This window comes from Neocloeon triangulifer, unplaced genomic scaffold (assembly GCF_031216515.1).
Source record: "Neocloeon triangulifer isolate White Clay Creek 2 clone unplaced genomic scaffold, ASM3121651v1 ptg000017l, whole genome shotgun sequence".
In the NCBI taxonomy this organism is placed as follows: domain Eukaryota; kingdom Metazoa; phylum Arthropoda; class Insecta; order Ephemeroptera; family Baetidae; genus Neocloeon; species Neocloeon triangulifer.
In genome coordinates this window covers 4,652,125-4,669,108 of record NW_026775559.1, presented here as the reverse complement: position 1 = coordinate 4,669,108, position 16,984 = coordinate 4,652,125, and the positions used below count along the sequence as shown (strand labels likewise).

At 35.2% G+C, this 16,984-nt stretch overlaps 1 protein-coding gene across 1 annotated transcript in view; it reads left to right on the top strand.

Annotated features, from left to right (window-relative positions):
* Positions 1 to 16,984, top strand: part of LOC132203071 (PAS domain-containing protein cky-1) — a 39,913-nt gene that overhangs the window by 4,820 nt on the left and 18,109 nt on the right. The gene's annotated exons all lie outside the window — the stretch shown is intronic.

Sequence of the window (16,984 nt, the reverse complement as noted above, 5' to 3'; positions counted from 1 at the left end):
ATTTTTGTTTAAAATTTTTAATATATTGAAAATTAAAACTATATTTCTAATTAAAATTAAGCTCTCTGCTTTTTGTGCATTCAGTGCAAAAAATAATAGAGACCCAATTTATCTTATGATTTTCAATTTATATTGTTAAATTTGTCTACAAAATATATTTAAATTGAAAATAATAACTCTTTTAGTTAGTAGAGACTCATGATGTCCAAGTTAATTTCCTAAATTTAAAAAGAAAAAAGTGTTTCGTTAAATTTGAGAACAATTTAAAGCAAATTATTAAAATTAACTTCCTTGAACTGCTCTGGCAATTAACCTTTCAAGCATACAATACACGAAGAGTTAAGACTACTGAATTGCTTCGGCATTCATTAGCGAAATTTTGCATCTTATTTTTGAACAGTTAGGGCAATATAATTGCGAAGAGAGATTTTCCCAGCGTCTCGCCCCCACACAAGGATGCAATTTCCGCGCTCTTTGTGCAGACAGAATTGCGCCGGCAGCGGTCATGAAGTGCGCCGCGAGAGACAATTAGGAATTTTTCGAATTCCCGCGACCCAAATCACATTTGCATAAAAAGAGAATCGAGAATAATGCAAACAATAAAATTCAAATCAAAGCACGCGCATCGGGAATCATGCTGCCTCTCGGAGATGCAAATGAGCAAATGAGCGTCGAATAAAAATATTACGGTGCAAAAAGCAGTAATGCACTCTGACGTCAGGCGAAAAGCGTAAAAAATAATATGCACCGAGCGAAGATGCAGCTCTCGCGAGGAGATTTTTCCGCGTTCGGCCCCGAAGTCGTGTCGTGTTTTATGTAAATGAAGACTCATTAGGCTCATGTGAGGTAGCTAAAGGCCCGTCGTCTCTCGCGTCCGAGTCATGCTTTTGCCCGCGCCGTGTGTGTGTGTCTCGAGCGCTGATCGCAGACTTTGATACATCTTCTCAACCACCGCCACCGCTGGCTGGCACTGGACCACTGTGAGATGGGCCTCGCATTTCTGTGCTGCGCAGTGCACTCTGCTGCTGCCGGAGCGCGAGAATATATTACCGGCACTCTCTAAGTGGACGTTTACGTTTGACATTATTTTGCCCACCGCCTCCAACTAAAGCGGATTCTCGCTCCATCCGTGTACCAAACGCGCAAAAATGCGCAATTTATCTTGTTCGTATGTTTTGATGTTACAAAATGCAATATTTCATTCTATCATTTCCATCCCTATACATTATTAGAGCGCTTTTTAACACAATGATAAATCTCAGCTTATTCAATATTGTTGAGATTTAAAAAAAAGGAAATATAATCACTTAGTTGAATTGTTTGGGGAAACAGTTCGCTATAATTCATTTAACCCTAATTTCTAAAATTTAAAAACAATTAAAATTTTAAAATTGACAAATAGACTGAAATCATTACAAATAAAAGAATATTTGTGTGCATTATTTTCATATTAAGGCTTTATATACAATTTGTAAATAGAGTTTATTGATGTAATGCTAAAACTTGAGAAATTTTAAGCACATAGCGGCACATATGATATAGCTAGTATATATCTGTGAAAATAGCTACCCACTCTAAAAGGAAAATAAAATAAAACTTTTTTAAATTGAAAAATTTCAGCGGTGTATCTCTTTTAAATTATTTCAAACTCATTAAAATCTTTTGGCCTGAAGTAAAAGCGGTAAAAAAATTAAAAAAGGATATTAATCAATTTTATTGTTGCATCTAATTTTTATGCTCATCCCTATTTTTTTTTTTTTTTTATCATTATTTGGTTTTATATACAGTTGTAAAACGCATATTTTATTAAAAGGGAATAGTAGGACAAAACGGCATCAACCAGTAGCAAAACTTCAGAAGGTCAGAAACACTACTTCCGCCGCAGCGAGCCGTGGATGAATCCTAACTGACATAGCCAAATCAAATCTTTCCAACAATGAGAGCAATTGTTGGAAATTTTAACCCACATTGTTGAAATGACTTCATTTTGATATTATGGCAATGAAAAAATAAAATTGAGAGTCAATTTTCTATGTAATAATAATATGCGTTGTTATTTATTTGTCAAATTGTTTAAAAAAATTTACATACATTAAAAAAAAATTAGGGAAGGGAGACTGATTTTTCTTGCTAAAATTTTGAAGATAATAAATGATCCCATTCGCCGCATTGAGTCTCGTCTCAGTGTTGCAATATCTCTTTGACTTGACAATTTTGAAATCAATCCTAATGGATGACCACACATTGAATCTTCTTGGAAAATGACAATTTGAGCGCACATCCTGTTAGGCTTAAAACATAAAAATATAATATGTAATTCAGAGCTATGTTGGAAGAGAGATAACTCTGGGAAATCACGCGTCTGGCGCCGGTAAGTGTTTATGCAAAAAGAAGAAGAAGAAGGTGTTAATTAACTCCAAAATACACACATTGTTTTTGCACACATACAGCAATGGTTACCTACCAAGAGCCGACGAGTAAATATAAATAACAAGCCCCGCATGCACATATACATATAAATTATTTACTCTCTCTCGCGCATATTGAGCGGCAACAGCTCTCGCCGGCAGGGCGAATTAAAAGCGGAGCAAATTCACGTGTGCTGCATTTTATGTTCTTGTACGTGAGACTGCGGGATTTTATTTCTGCTCTCGCTCGGTGTTGATGTATGCTTTTCGCGTTATTAGCGAGCAAATTAATACCTGAGCCGCGCTGCAGCTACTTTCGTGACTCCTATGCATTTTAACGATTCACATGGCAAACATGCACGCCGAGAGAGTGTTTGTGCATGCAGCAAGGGTTAATCATCGCCGGATAAACACAAGAGGCCGGCATTTTCCCAGGCCACTTTTGATCGCGAGGCGAAATTCCGCCGCGCAATCAGAGATTTATTTATTTGCCCGCGTGCTTCGCGAGACTTTTCTCATCTCGCCTGCTGCTTTTACGCGATCCAAGCATTTAAAAAAGGGCAATTTTTTCCTTCTCCCGGATCGTATGATGTTATATTAATATCCAAAGCATCATTATAAAGGAATTGTATACTATATGCATACTGCCTTTTATATAATATAATCGGCAAAGTAAAAGGCTTTTTATTTGTTTATTTTTAATTAATTTTCTTTTATTCTCTCTCCGAGCAGGTCAAATAAAAGGATTGTTAATTACATAAGAAGAGAATCCTTGTAAAAAATGTGTACCAAATTAAGAAAGCAAAATCTTTTTCAAAATTCAGTAGTGATGGTTGAAATTTTGAATTTTTTTTCTTTCGAAAAATGGCTAAAAGTGGCTCCTGTTGTTGTAAACTCTCAATGCTATTGACTAATAAGGAATCCATAAGTATTTGATATTATTTTTTGAATTTAATTTATAAAAAAAATTCATTTCAAAAGTGAGCCTCAGAATGCCAATCTGGCTAAATTTTAAAAATTTACATTGACATTTCCTTAAATCAATCTATCCATCTAATTTTAAGTAAAATCAGAACAATTTCTGTTGGGTTTAATGATTAAATTTTTTTAAATTTATTAAATTAAACTTAATATTTTCCACAAATTTTCAATTAATCTAAGTCAATCATAATATTTTGTAATTATTTAAAAAATCCTGATTCTGTAAAATTTAGCCATGCACAGTGCAAATGAAACTAGCAAATTATTTATTTTTTAAGGTTAAAACACAGTATACGATTTTTCTTGTGGCGATATTTTACATTGTGCGACCATCGCAAGCTTCAACACTTCATGCGAGCGAATCAAATAAATCAAAGAGTGAAAAGGCCACGCTGTATAGAGAAACAATTAAACGCAGTTTATGCGACATGGATTGCAAGAGTAAGAGGGCATTATTCCGAGCACCGCTGGTCGCTCTTTTACGCAGATATAGAGCCCATAAATTTTCAGCCCATAGGTCATCCAACTTGAGGCTAAAAGTGAAGCTGCCGCGCGGTTGGTGACTGACTTTGAGCTGTCTCTCCTTTTGAGAAATGTATCGCGCGTTCTTGTTTCTTCACAGAAAGACTTTTTCGGTTTATCATACAGCTAATTGACGTTAATGCGGCACACAAACTTGCGACCCGCGATGTGTTAGCAACAACATATATCAATACACGCACGCTGCCGCTGCCGCCGCCGTCGCGCGGCCCCTTGGTTTATTTTTTCTCGTTCTGCACTCGGCCGGCCACTTTTCTTCCTTCACTCTCGGACTCACTTAATGCCGCTTTTGAGTCATTTTCCGTGTACCATTGAGAGCCACCCATCAAATCATCACTCATCATAAATCTCGAAAATTTTCCCTTTCTCGATGCGACACACTTGGTCTCGCTAAATATAGTATTAATCCTTTAAATTCAAAGCCTGAGAGACGAAAAATAACTCGCCCGTTGCGCAATCGTTTCAATTAATTCCAATTCTCATCGTTGTACAGCAGCGAGGTTTATTTTATAAATCATAAAACGAAACGGGCCACCGATCATAAAGTTGCTTTTAGCTCAGAATATTTTCTCAGCACCGTCGCTCGGGTAAATTGTGTCTTGTTATGCTCGGATCGATTTCCAAGAAAACGCCTATAGAGCAACCGCGATTCTGATTCAAAGACTCGGTAAATGATTTAATGCACACACAATAAAGTGAATTATTATTATTTAATATAATTATGGTCACATACGAGGAAAACGTCAATGAAGTACTGAAAAAATGTCACCATTGAATTAATTTGGCGATTGTATAGATTATGTTTTAAAATATTTACCCATGTAATGATATTTTATTTTTAATTCACTATCTTGATTTAAAAGTTACTCAACTTTAAGGATTTGATAGCTGTGTATTTACCAGAATTTGTGAAGAATTGATTATATATTAAAGACAAACATTATTTAACTTCATGCTGCATGAATATCAGGCAGATCTGGAAGTTTTTTTTATAACGAAGTAAAAGAAATAACTAAAAGCCAAGTACAGAAGTATTAAAACAAAATTAGTAAGATGATAAAATAAATAAAAATTACTTTAACTATTTTCAAAGTTTTAAGTATCAGTATACAAATAATAAAATTCAGTATGTAAATCAATGTACAAACTAAATTAATCTGATTTCCTGATGGAGCTTTCCAGTTTTTTGAGAGTCTCTCATTCCCATTTCCAAAAGTCGATAAATGAATAAATTTTATTTAAAAATATTCAAACATCCCACCTCCAAGCATTGTCAAAACACAATCAGAAATCAGCGAATTCCTCAGCTCTGTTTGACGATGTAGGAGTTGAGGATTATCGTTATATAGTCTCGTTGCTTTATGCTGAAAGAGAAATTTATGCTCCGTGTCTTCTAAAGTTTAACAAACGCTAGTGGCGAAAAATTTGCATATAATTGTACAGCTCCTCAACTTTGCCCCCAAAGCCGAGAAATATTGCATTTTATTGTTTCCACGGCCGGCGAGCGATGGGGAAGGCCTGATAAAAAGCAGGCGAACATGGGCGCGGTGCAACAACCGCCTTTATAAATGTAACCAGATTGTAATTATGCGCCCCTTGCAAAAGTTGAGTCCAGAGTGTAAAACTTCTTCTGGCCCATTTCTTTTCCGGCTAACAAATGAGCTGCCCGGGCCTTATGAATTATGCATCGAGAGAAAAATTCTGTGGCGCGCGCATATTCATCTTCGGCCCATTCATCCCGGGGCCAGATAGCCAAAAACAGGCACCACCTCCACCTAATATTTCACTGCGGTGGTGCCTCCCATTTTTTAATTTATGCATTTCTAGACTCGTGTTTGAGTAGTTTCGTATCGAATGCTCGAAATAATTTCTTCATTTTTCTGGGAGCGCAGGAAACCGAGACGTCACGACCTAGTGTATAAAATGAAAATTTTGGAGACTTGAACGCGTGCAGCTCCACGAATTTCCATGAACAAAGAAAAAAGTAGAAAGTGCGCGCAAAACGAATGGTAATGAGCGTGATTACCTATTTTGCTGTTGGGCGGCTCTCTTTCAAAACAAACAGCAGCTACTGTTGGTCGATCCATCGCCGGCAATAAAATTAAAATATTTCGTTGAAAATTCCCACGGATCGTTTCGTGCTCCGGAGCTCTGCTACTGCTTGTATCTCGCTCTCCGAACATATACAAGGGATTTTCTTCTTTCTAGAGGCGGCTAACATGCAAGCCGCGACTTATAAGAGAAATAACACCGCGCACTCACTCACGGGATTGTTAATTTTTATTAATTAAATCGTACACCGCAATAATATATCATTAAATAATCCCACTGCAGTAATTTTAACGACGATCGCCGGCATGTAATGAAAAATTAAGACCGGGACAGAAATCCGTGTAAATACTTGGAGAATAAGTCGCAGTTGCGGCAGATTTATGGCGAGAATCGTTGTTGAAAAATTCCAATTGATTAACAATGCGATTGTTAAAAATAGAATATCTGGCTTATTATTGCCAAGGAATGAACACTGTGGCCCTGAATTTTTTACAGAAACATTTAAAAGCAATAATTAAAAATAAAAAAATATTAGTATTGTTTTTTTTAAGAGTGAAACTTTATAAACATAATTATTAAAATGAAATTACAATGTTCTTTAAAATTTCATTATTTTAATTTTATATACATTTTAATTTTATTTTTGTTTGTAATATTTTGTCTATATTATTTTGCTCTTCTTATCAGTAGATAAAAAAATAAAACAAAATATTTAAATAATAAATTGTGAACCAATTCCAGTAGTGAATTGTGAATATTATAATGAATATTTAATTCTTATCCTCTTTGAATAATGTATGTGACCCAGATGGATTATTTAATAATTATATTTTAAGAACTTTTTTGATAAAATTTCACGATCGTGGGTCCATCCATGATGATTTGAATTTAAAATCAGTTTTTTTCTTGATAGGTTTTGTGATTTGTTTAATGTTTGAGTAAAAACGATGTGTTTATGTTTTTTTTTTTTTCAAACAATTTACAAATCTCGTCGAGGAAAGTCGATTTAAATTCAAATTATCATTATTTAAGTAGTAATATGTTTCTATGTGAGGCAATACTATGTTTTGCGTTGCAAACAAGCGAGTTGTTCTTATTTTTATCTGCAACAACACGATGTAAACATATTGAATCATTAATTTAGTTAATACTTAATAGTAACAAAATTATTCTGTCAGTTTCCTTGGTAAAATCAGAAAGCAGGTAATATGGCAACTAAAATTTCACCCCTAAAAGAAATAATGCGCACATTTAATAACTATTTTACTTCAAAATTTCATGTTCAAAAAAAGGTATGAAGATTTTTTGGGGGTGTCTCAAAATATTGCGGTAGTCATCATTGGCTTCATTACAAGTAAGTTTATACGGGAACAATGGAAAGAATACATATTTATTTATACCTCCCCCTCACACACAGAGTTTATGGATGGTCCGAAGTGGAGAACAAAAAATAAGCGCGCCTCGGAGATTCTCATGATACGTTCTTCTTCTTCTTTTGCTCTTTTAGAGTCAGTGAGTGTGTGTTTATAAAGGTAATATCGGCTTATTATCGGACAAAAACTGGTTTCGTATATGCACACCTAAATAAAAAAGGTAAAGGTCACTATCTCAGCTGACCTTTCGCCGTGGAGCATCGTTTTTCTTTATGTGTTCGCCACAGCAGAACTAGAATAAGCCGAAGACAAAGGCGCTCGCAGGTATTTTCTCTCTCTCAAGAATGAAACGGAACCCCCGCAAAGTTTCGCTCTCTCTCTCTCTCTCTCTCTTCGTTTATTATAAATATGCGCGTGTGTACCTGTTTGTATGTTTCTTTGAGAAAAATCATCTCTCCACTTCTTATATAACGAGAGACGAGTGTGGCGCGCGCGATATAAATACTGTGCCAAGAGAGATAAACTAACTCTCTCGCACTTGAGAGCAACACTTCTTTGCCGAGAGTGTTAAATTATTATAACCAAGATGCATTACCGCGAAACAAAAACGCTCATTTTTCATCTCAATTTCGCACTTTAAAGGCGCAGATGTTCCGAAAGAATTGGGAGAGGCGTTGTTTTTGCAGCTATGAAAAATTGCACGTAATTATTTTTCACTGAACATCTTGAATCTCTTTTTTTACTTGTTCAAACTTTACAATGGAAACGATTTTTTTAAATAATGTAAGAATTTGCTGAAAAATATTTTTGATGGTCCGATTAATGAACACTGACCGCAAATATCACACCCGCGGCGTTTGAGAAGTTTGGGCAAAAAAGCCGCGAGTGGCTTTTTACCGTAGCATGCAATGAGGTGTTGATAAAATTGGATAATTAAAACCTAATAACAAGGCATCCTGCTAATTATAGTTGGAGGTGGTCACGATGCAGAAGTTTAAAAAATTGCTTCTGCGAAAAGGAAGCAGAGAAAAATTGCACTTTGCCGATATTGCATGGGAATACGAGAGTGCCGAAAATTGTTTTATTCTCTATAATGGCGGCTTGAAAAACTACCATCAATTTTTTCACCAATCGTGTAAACGAATGATATATTTCAGCATTTTTTTATTATTCATTGCCAGTCAGAAAACTTACACTTCAATACATATTTACGAGATTTACACAAGTCATCTGCAAAAAATACACCATCCGTTACTTGCTGCTAAAAGGTTCAGAACGATATTTCGCCTCTGTGCAATTATTCAATTGATATTCTATTGCACCTGTTAACCGTTTAAAGATGGTACATGATTTTCACTCAATGGTTTATAAAATTCCAAATTTATAAAAAAAATTTAAACCTGTTATCATTTTTCCAACAGAAATTTGTTTTACATTTAAAATTATGGGAAAAATAAATTTCTAAAAGAAAAAAATATTTCTTGTAGATCAGATAGTTCTGCCTATACTTTGAAAAGTCGGCTCGCAATGCTTATGATCAACCTCTGCTCGGCGACCTCAAAGAAGGAATTCCTGCTCGCCCGCGCCACCCACAGAGGCGCAGCAGCCGCAAAAGAAATTAAAAAACAAAAGGGACCGATTTCAATGATTATCCATGCACCCATCCGGCGCTACGGAATACAAAACGAGTAAAAGCACACACGTCGCCTCATGCGAAGACAAAAGGAAATTTTCCATCCAGCAGCAGCAGCAGACATATCAGCAGTTCAATTAACAAAACGGAATGAAAATTACAAATGCTATATGTGCATTATTATATTTGTCGAATGTATAAATAACAGGGATCCGCTAATAACAAGTTATAATGACAATGCCTGCCAGCCAGAGGAATATTATGCAAAGCATCTCATCTCTCTCTCCAAGCAGTCTGCCGGGCATCTTAATGTTGCGTTATTACATACATACCAGCCCGTCTCTCTCTCTACATATAGTGGGAGGCTTACGTTCGTTGTTACATTCGAGGAGGCAGCGTATTATGTGAGAACTGGTCTCTCTCTGGTCCAGAGAGCCCAGCCGCTCGCAGCGTAATCAGTTTGAAATTCCTGAAGGAAAGCACCACCCACAATCCGAGAAGCCAACTCAGCCAATTAGGCCGCATGTACCTAAAAAAAAATAATAGTACTCTCTCACACACACAGCGTGTGTTTACGAAGGTCGGAAAAAACGTACACAGTGTTCCCCTCTTGTTTTAAATGCAGCTCTTGAATATAATTAAAAGGGCTGCAGCGTCCGATTAGAAAAAAATAAAGCAGCTCGGCGATGTGGTCTCGCTCTCGTTATCACTCGAAATGATCGTAATAGACTTAAAAGTGAACATGTTACATGTGATGCTGCTGTCGCTGGCCATTATCGGTGATCGCACTAATTTATAGCCTCAAATCCTCCTGCGCGAACAACATTGGTCCCTGCGATTACATTAAAAGTTGGGTGGCTTGGCTTATTATTATTTTTTTATGTATCAGAGTATCAATATTAAATACACACCATTAAATCAGTGCATCAGTATTATACGCAACTTAAATCGCGTTTATTCTCTGAATCTGAAGAAGTCTATTCTTGGAAAAGCAAAGCGCGAGTAAATTAGAATTAAATATCTTGCACGCATGCGAATGCAAACTAATTTGGGAAAAAAAAATATTATGAATGCGATCGAAATTTAGCACTCTTACTATGCTTTAAAATGCATATTAATTTTTAAACTTCATAGATTATGACCGTAACTGTAAATATTATTTAATATTAATATCACATAACATTTATTAAATTATTTTCTTTTCATTTTAAGCTATTTTATATTAAATATCATATATCATAATTTACAACATACATAAGTTAATAATTATTTACGTTGAAGTTAAACGCTCAAATAGGAGGAGTACAATTTTATTTTATCACATTAAACTGATATTTATTTTATTTTATATAATCTTACGTTCATTGTTATTAAAATTCTAAGATGTCAAGAGACTTTTCCGATCAGAAGGTTTCTGGCAGGGTTTTAATTAAATTTTACCCTCATTTACAGATGATTTACAGATCATTTATTTTATTATTTTAAGAATAATTAATTTTGTAATATTAATATTGATAATCCTTAATTTTTTTACTAAAAATATGAAATGGAACTGGAATTGGAATTGGAACTTTTCTAGCAATTCCAATTAAAAAAAATGCTTATATGTTGTGAATCTAGGGGAAAACTAGATGAAGTTTCAGCAATTATAAATAAATTGGCTTACGAAACTAATAAACGTATATCGAAGTTCATAATAGAATAGTTTAGTCTTGTACAATCCATTTTATTACCATAACTTTAAAAAAAAATTACCACAAAAATAAAACAATAATACTTTTTTAAACCTCCAAGATATTAGTTAAAAAGATAGAAAATCTGCATTAATTATATATTCCTGAGGAGCGTAGTTAATTCAAAGCCAACTCTTTAATTAGCATACCAACAAGCACAACGAATTTGCACGTCAGATTTCTCGCAAAAACAGAAAGGCATTTGAATAAGTTATGAAATTCCACCTCATAATTAAGAAATTGAAACAACGGAGAAGTGTCGGTCGTGAGTTATAATTAATCACGATTTCGGCGTTTGCGCCAAAAAGAACAAAACCGCCATAAAATTAAGGCGCGCGCGTCCCGAAGCGCCCATAAGCTTTCGTTCCATTCTTCGGATAGCTAAAAAAAGAAAGAAAGCTGCCGTGTTGCTTAACGGTGTGCCGAAAAGCGACGCGAGAGAAGGCTTAGGAATTAATAAAACAATCAATATAATTAGTCTTGCGTGCGGAGGAAAGCGTGGGAGCAGATCGACATTTTTTATGAAATATTTGTGTAAACTGGTTCACACGGCCTGGACATGCACGCAAGCTCAAATAAAAAACCCATTTAAATAATTTATACCTATATGCTTGTGCTCGCTGGCGGAGGGCAAGGCGAGGAGCATAAGGCCGAGGAAAAATAACTCATCATCATTTTTATATGCACATCTGGTGAATGACGAGAGGGAGAATATAATAAAAGAGTTTTTATCTGTTCTTTTACGACGCTGGCTGGCTGCACGGCAGTATCTTTTTTATTTATCTAAATTGAAGAAAGAGTTACAATTTCGCGAGCCCGAATTCATTAGCGGCAAGACAACGGGCCGCTGCATGCTGATATGGAAAAAAAAGAAGGAAAAATTGCACCCCGCCCTATATGCGCCTCCATTGTGCTAATGAAAAGACTTTTACCGAACGCGCAGGGGCACAAAAGCTGCCGGAGATTTGAACGCGTGATCTCTCGTGATAGATGACATTGCCTTTTATTCTAATTTAACCGGTGAAATTAAGCGCGGCAGATGAGACGAGCGCAGCTTTTGTTAATGAATACAAATTTAATTACCTCGGCAGCTCGGATCTCTTCTCTGCTCTAATCATTAATTCAATGTTTCAATCATGTATGTGGACTGGTCGCTCTCGCTATTGTCTTTGGAACAAGGTTGTGCGTTCAAATGCGCTCACCGCGGTTGATTGAAGCTGGCTTAATTAATTAGGCGAATCCTCCCACGGTTGCATTTGATTATGCATATATTAGCCATTAAGGAGCATTTAAACAACTTCCTATAACTATAAAGACGGTTGTGGCTTGTTAAAGTGTGGCATTGAGTGACTTGAGTGTCATACTGATTAGAAAGGAGATATGAACAAGATCGAATGGCAGATTTTGGCCAGCTGCATTAAACTGACACCAGGCCTAGCCATATTATATAAATTTAAGAGATATAGGTTTTTCAAATTTACCTCTTTAGTGAATTATAATTATTTTTATTATTATTGTGAGATAGTTATTATTCTTATCATCATTATTTATCAATACCATTATTATTTTATTGAAGTATTTTCCGATAGTTCAAAAATATTTCATTTGCAAAAAAAAACTATTGTTATTATAATTATTATTGTTGGTTGGAGAAAAACGAATTGTTGGACAAAAAGGCACCAATTTATTGGCATTGTTGAATCAAGTCTTTAATTCATTAGGAGCCATTTTTGGTGGAAAAAAAATGGAAATTCTAACCACCACCGCTGGACGTCATTTGACAGTCATTGAGGATACCTAAAAAATATATAATTAAAACTATTTTTCATAATATTTTATTTAATTAAAAAAACGCCAATAACTTACTAAAAGTAAGTAATTAAAATTAATTAAAATTTTTTAAATGAATAAAAGAAATACAGTAATATTGGTTCAACAGGCAAAATAATATACAGCAAAGTGCAAAAAAGGATAAATTTTGTAAATAATAGAGTTTTGCACGCATTCTTTTTTCTTTTTAATTTTTATTTAATTAAAATGCCATAGGTTTACTCTGATAATTTTAAAATGTAAAATTATAGCCGATTTGCAGTCGCAGAAGTGAAATTTCCACAATATAAAAGACATGTTATTCGCAAATGAAACCTCATACTGCCGTGGTTGACAGCAATGGCGGAGGTGTGATACTGCAAACACGGCATCTCGTTTTCCAAGGAATGTGTAAAAAACACTTTACTGGCGAACAATGTATAATAATGGCTCGGAGATAAAAGAGCAGGAGACACTCGGCTCTGCAGCAATAAATAAATTCCGCCTCCTGAAACACAATATTATACGGCGAGAGACTCGTCGGCTGAAGAAAATAGAGACGAAAAGTAATAACGCAACGAGCCGCGAGGATTTTGGGCTGAAAAATTAATGTTGCCATAAAACGCGAGCCGCATTTCCAGCGACATATTTGCATGGAACGCGCGGAATGCCTGCTTAATTTGGCGGCCGCCGGCACCCTCCGCTTATTTATGTGTAATTATGGCAGCGACTTGTCCCGGCCGAGCGGACGCATTTTCGCCCGTCAATTGTGTGTCGGATCGTCTCTCTCGTAATTTATCTTTACGGCCGCCTGTTAGCGATGCCCGGTGACAAGCGAATATTCATTTCTTTATTAAATTTTAGCAAGGATGCAGTTTGACCCCTGGTTTACGACTGTCGTCAATTTTATATCATTCGCACATTGTTCCGCGCGATATCATCTTGTGATATCATTTTACTCACGTTTCATTTTGAATAGTACAGTTAATGTATTGAGTTGAATTTTTTTCAAAACTGAAAACTATGAGAAAGAGTGTCCAAAGAGAAAATTTAAAGTTAAATTTGTAATGCAGTCAATATCATAATAAAATTCTACAAAATCTTTTCATTAAATAATAATAATTTGACTTGAATTTAACCATCAGTTTATCACGGTTATTTGCAAAAAAGTGGATAATGTTATTTATTGCAAAAGTGTTAAAACGCGTATGTAATTGTAAGTAGAAAAATAGCAATTTCTGAATTTCCACTATTTCCTGGGGAGATTAAATTTAAACACATAATTATTATACAGTTGTTTTTAATCAACAGGTGATTTCTCTCATTCAGATATAAGGCGTTTTAATTAGAAGATAATAGGAAATGATATTTTGTTGGAAAAGCTCTTTAGCGTGAAGCAGCAAAAAAAAATACTAAAAATTATATCATAACCTTTTCCCATTCTGTCATTCAAAAATCAAAATTAGATCATCGATGAACTATGAGCAAATATTTAAATTAGACAACTGAAATATTATTTTTTATTTAGGATAAAAAAAATATGTATCATAGCAAATTCGCAAATATAAATTATTATTAATTCTTCTCTCAATCAGTCGATGAAATTGATGAAAAATATTAATTAATATAAATTATAGTTGCTTAGCAAAATTAAAGAAACCTATAGTTAATGTATTAAGTTGTTGATTAATGATGGGCGATGACCATTGACTTTGTGATGCAGCTCGCGTACGGCAGTTTTGCTGCGAAATTTGCACAATCGTTAGAGCTGTGGCCGTCGCTCGATCGAAGGTACATCGTCTCCTTTCTCTCGCGGTGGTTGTTGTCGGTGGACACACAATGTGCGAGATGTGCCATGGGTGTGATGATAAAGAACAAGGCACAAGATTCAGGTGCTGTTGCTGCATGCTGATTTATCCCCGAGGCGCTCTGGCAGCAGAATGAAACAATAATGCCTCATCTCTCTCTCTGACCACCAGATCGATTGTTCTATTGTTTCACCATTTGCCCTGTGTGTGTTACCCGAGAGAGAAACAATCGAAGCATAATATATATTTATAGGTGGTGTACAGTTACAATAATTTAATTCACTGCACAAGCCCGAAAAATATACCTGACACGCATCTTTGTTGTTGTTTCCAGCAGAAAAAAAAGAGTTAAGGGAGATGAGTGTCCGGCCGGCCGACGCGCGCATTCATATAAATTAAGCATTGACGTGAGCAGAACAAACACGAAATAATTCATGCCAACACCCCGACTGTGGAACACAACCGAGAGAAAATACAAATGGCTCTGATTATAAAATTTATTTTCCTCGCGAGAGTGCAGGTTTGGTTGCCTCCCTCCCTCCCGCCGCTTTGATTGATTCCAACTACTTTTGGCGAATCACAATGAGCGCGAGGCCCCGGAATTTTTATGACTTAATTTGCGCGCATTCCACCGACTGCTTGTCGCACTTGACAGCCAATGCGAGGTCTCGATATATAATGTCACCTGACTGACCTGACGCCTTTTTCTCCAACTCGCTCCTTCCTGACCGACACGTTTGAAACACTAACTTTTGATTGATCTGATTTTTATTTAAATGTGCCGGAGACAGATTTTATTTTTATTTAATTTTTGTTCATTGCAAAAAAAAATTAATATCTGCTAAACTTAGAAAAAAGAAAAAATAATGACGCCCTGTTATACTTAAATTAAACAAATTAATAAGGATTATTGCTCTAGTGAAAAGTTTGTTGTTATTATTTTGCTACATACAAACGTGCCTAATAAATTTATAAGCTTTATTATGCGTTCCAAGATTTCACAGTCCTTAAGAATTTTTTGTGCGAGAAAGCCTTTTATATAGAGAAGACCATTTTTTTACGAAAAATTATTATTCATTTTATTTAATTCTACATGTAAAAAATGGACGAAAAATGTACTTAACTCGAGCTTATTTATTTAAAAAGCATATGTGAGCAACAAGTTTTTTGTCAAATAAAATAAGGTTTTTGTTAGATTTATTTTGATTTTTGTTTTACTAAACCTTTTTACTCTGTCATATACATATTTCAAAAATACTGGCAAGAATTGTTTTGTTACATTTTTTTTAACAGATATCGATGGAGGATATTCACAAGCTATGGCGTGTGGGATTTGCTGATGCTAACTTAGCATGAGAATATTCCCCAATATTTTTTTTATGTTCCTAGATTGGCTTAAACTTCACAATACAAAGAGGTTGAATTGACCGACTCGCAATTTTTGTCACAGGCCCTTTTAACATCTGCGACCAAGTGGCTCTTTTGTACTTATACACCAGAAAGCGTATGGTTGGCATACGAGGTTGTGCTCTTTATTGTGTTCGGCATGCATTGTTAAGCATTTCCAAGTGTTACATCGCGGTACCTTGTCAATTTTTACAGGTCATTTGCGAAAATCCGCACCAATTTTCATACCGAGACGCGCTTCAGGAAAGTCCCGCGAAGAATAAATTCCATCTCGGGGCGAAAAAAACACAGCATTGTTGTGTTTGCGTGGCCTTTCGATTTTTGAGACCTTTGAAACATGCATAATGGCGCGTGTGGAATCGCAAATTGTGCGTCCAGTTATACTCATAATGCCTGGAGAAGGTGGAGATTGATAGGAAGAGAGAATCTCTCTCACCTCCGGCGCTCTCCATCGGGGAGTGAATTTGAAAATATTTAGGCCACTTTTCTAACTCTCGGCTGTAATAATTGGATTTCCCATCTAATCAGTTTGATTAATCGCCGGTGTGGGGAACTATCGAAATTGATTTATTAAAAATTGATACGTTAAAGAAAAAAAAACAACGTGTGAGTTGAAATGATGATTTATGGGCGGGATCGCCAGGCACGGAGCAAAGAGTGTGAGGAATCAATTTGCGTTGCAAATTTGCGTGGACGGTGTCGCTTACTGGCTCGGCATCGCTATTAAAATGAGCAATTAGAACAATGGAATGCTGCTAAGAGCCTCGTTTCTTGATTCCTAGAATAAGAGAAAGGGTTGTTCTATAAAATGTTAATATGACAAGCAGTTTGCTAGATAGAAATGCATTGAAAATTAACAAGAAATGATAACAAGAAAAGTTAGAATATAAAATAATCATACATACCATACATACTAGAAAAGTATTAAATAAATAAGCAGAATAAGTAATTTGAACTAAAAGTTTTATAATTAAAATAAGTTTAAAATAAATAAATATATTTTTTTCAAAATCTTTGCTAAGTGGTGTGAGTGAATTTTTTTAACAATTAAAGAACTAAATAACAATTTTAATATAAAGTTGAACAATGAAATATTTTAAATCAAACTTAATTCTGCATTATTCAAAGAAGGTTTTAAATTAAAAAATAATATATTAGCTTAGTTTAACCAAGAATTGACCTCCCCAAGATTATTCAAACGTTTTTTAATATAATTTTAATGTTAAACACACATGAATTG